Raw genomic sequence first — 3,477 nt, 5'->3', positions numbered from 1 at the left:
AACGAGGCTCCTTCTCTACAGAGCTTGGGTGAACCTCTCCAGGCTTTCCGTGGCTGACCAACTTCCTTCAGATCGGTACAGTCTTTCTGAAACTATTTTAATACCATCTGGTTTGTTTACATTGGAACCAAGTCACCTAGGGTATCTGTTGTGGATCAGGTTCTCTGGAAAGCAGACTCACAGGCAGAGATGTATGTGCACTGGGGGTACTCTTGGGATGAACACCTATGGTGGTATGAAGACAGCAGGGTGGGGAGAGGGAGTTGAAGTGCTGTGCAGATGTGACAGAGGTCAGCCAATCCCACGGGAGGCCCTGGAGCTGCAATGATCCCTTCAAGTTGTTCTGTATAAAGGTGGGAGGCCCAGGCTTTGTTCCCTGCATCCATCGCTGGATGTGGGTTATCTGTGGGAAGGGGTCATGACTTTGAATGAGGCTGTTCTCTTCAACTGAGAGCAAATCCTAGAGGAAAACTCATCTGAGCCATCAGATGGCAGCACTCCTGCAGCTGGTCATCGGTGCCTCAGTCTAGTACACACACCACCTCAGTCCACACTGGGACTTGTGGATATGAGCCTTGATCCTAGAGCCCGATTCTCAGTGACTGCTGAGCCCCATACAAGCCCAGCCATATCAGTGCAGTGGCGTGTGAAATGAGTCAGAAGTGGCTGCATGGGATTTCATTCATTTGAAACCTTATTATTAGTTGTTATTGCCTCAGGCACCCTCTGGAATGATAAATCTACCCGGTGGAGGGAACATATGGCCATCACGACCATTCTGAGGTGGTCAGAATCTGGGTCATTACCCACTAACTGTGCACCTCCTCTCCCACCATGGAGAGGGACTGCAGTTACAGACCCTCCGTTTGTTCTGTGTTTCCAGTTGCAGCTCCCTTTGCCTGGGATGCTCTCTGCCTAGCCTTCCCCCACGTCCAGCTGATAACCTTCTCATCTTTCAGGGTCCAGTGTGAATGTCACCTTCTCTTGGAAAACAACGCTCCCTGCCCCCCTCCCCCACCAGTCCAGCTCTATTCCAGTGCCTAGCAGAACTTCTTATGCCCTCTCTGGGCCCCTAGAGCACCTGTTATCCCTGCCTCAGGCAGCTCCATACTTGTGGTTCTGTTGGTCTTTCTCCTTTTGAACTCCTTAAGGCCAGTGACTGGATTTTACCCCATCTGTATCTCTGAGCACAGAGCAAGACAGATTCAGTGGATGAGCTGCCTGGATGAGGGAGGAAACTTGAAAGCTTTGACTCAAGAATGAGAGAGCAGTCAGGCTGAAGAGAAGTTATGGTGGATTGAATTAGAAAGAGTTCGTGTCAAGAGGCCCAGCAGGGAAGCTCCTCATCCTTCTCGACTTGCACAGTTTCACCTGAAATCCTCTGTGAATAAGCCCTCTCCCCGGTCCGCAGGTGGTGCTGCCTCATGTCTCTACTGCCTGCCCAGTGTGTGGCTGAATATACCAGCAGTCAGTGCATGGTCAAAATGTGTTGAATAAATGAGAGAATCCAGAATTCAAGGATAAAGGCCAGGACTGGGATGTTGCAGTAGGAAGGAAGTGTTAATTTAAAAATAGTTTGAATGTAGAAACGATAGCCTTAGATGACAGGCTGTAGCATCTGGAGAACAGGGAGGGTTCGTGCCAGAGGAGAAGGCAGTTTTGAAGGTGGAAGAGTCAAGTAAGTCAGGTTTGAACATTGAGTTATGGTCAGCTCACATGGTCCATCCACTGAATATGAATACTTAAGTCAACAAAGCAGGACTCTGGGTAAGAGGAAATGTGAAAATTATATTGTATAGCAGAAGAGAAGCATGGTACATAGGTCTCAGAGCTCCTGTTCTATTTGTGATGCTTCACTTTAAATACTTTGAGCAGTTTTTCAAGATTTTTCCATTCAGAAATGACAACTATGGATTTTCTGTCTAGACTTCTCTATCCTCTCAGTAGCTGTCAAATGGAACCTTCCTTTGCTATTTCCCATTCAGAAATGTTTCCTAAGTCGCAAGAGAGACTCACTTGCCTCTCGGCAGTTGTTCTTGAGTCCCTCAGTCAGTCTTTGTGACCCTGTGGACTACAGCACACCAGGCTTCCCTGTTCTTTACCATCTTCTGGAATTTGCTCAGACTCACGTCCACTGAGTCGGCGATGCCATCCAACCACCTCATGCTCTGTCGTCCCCTTTTCCTCCTGCCCTCAATCTTCCCCAGCATCAGGGTCTTTTCCAATGAGTTAGCTCTTCGCATCAGGTGGCCAAAGTATTGGAGCTTCAGCATCAGTCCTTCCAATGAATATTCAGGGTTGATTTCCTTTAGGAGTGATCTTGACCTCCTTGCTGTCCAAAGGATTCCCTGCAGAACACTTGCTTTTCGATAAACTACAGATTTAGCCTCATGGTATTTCAGCTCCATAAAAGCAAATTTCTCTTTGTAAAATACCACTCAAATCTTCATTATATACAACAGTTGAAAATTTACCAAAGATGTATTTAAGGATTGTAAAACCATTCAGAATAAACCTACAAACAAATGTAATGACCATTTTTCTCTAACCAGGCATTATCCACTATCCTGCCTGACTTTCCTGAGGAACTCATTCGTATAGGAGTCCTGCTGCTACTGCTACTGCTTAGTCGCTTCAGTCGTGTCCGACTCTGTGTGACCCCATAGACAGCAGCCCACCAGGCTCCCCTGTCCCTGGGATTCTCCAGGCAAGAATACTGGAGTGGGTTGCCATTTCCTTCTCCAATGCATGAAGGTGAAAAGTGAAAGTGAAGTCGCTCAGTCCTGTCTGACTCTGAGCGACCCCATGGACTTCAGCCTACCGGGCTCCTCCATCCATGGGATTTTCCAGGCAAGAGTACTGGAGTGGGGTACCATCTGAGTTTTGCCCATCTATCTCAGCTTCTTTTCTAGGATTTTATGAAGTTTATCTCTGCCTCTTCTAAGGCTTGAAATAAACTACTTTTTCTCCTTTTTTTCCTATTTAGGTTTCTACACACAGTAGGGACAAAGCCTTGCGATAGGGGTTACTTGATGAACCAGCTGGAGACAGACAGAGAAAGTTGTTGAAGCTGGCTGAGCAGAAGCATTGACTTTGTAGAGGTCAAGGAAGCCATACAACTGTGCTGATTTTATATTTCTTGAAAAATTAAGAGTTATCATATCTCCCTCCCCATGAGGTCGTTTGAAGAACGGATAAGAAGAGGACAAAATACTGGTCTTTTGCCTTTGTGTGGAGCCCTAGATTCATTACCTACTTAGTGTGTTGGTGATTGATGTTGAAAGAAATAACATGCTCTTCCATTAGTGATATAAACTTATGGGATGTATAAACTCTTGAAGTACTTATAAACACTTAACTATATAGAAGCTGCAATTGCTTCTCACTTACAACAGTGAGAAGCAGATAAAATATTCCCCAAATAAATGTTATCGTGAAAGTAATATATTTCTGGATTAAGTTAGGGAGACTTTACAT

The sequence above is a fragment of the Bison bison genome, unplaced genomic scaffold (genome assembly GCF_000754665.1).
Source record: "Bison bison bison isolate TAMUID 2011002044 unplaced genomic scaffold, Bison_UMD1.0 scf7180017864118, whole genome shotgun sequence".
NCBI classification, from domain to species: Eukaryota; Metazoa; Chordata; class Mammalia; order Artiodactyla; family Bovidae; genus Bison; species Bison bison.
The sequence above is the reverse complement of the archived record's forward strand: the minus strand, read 5'-3'. Positions refer to the sequence as shown.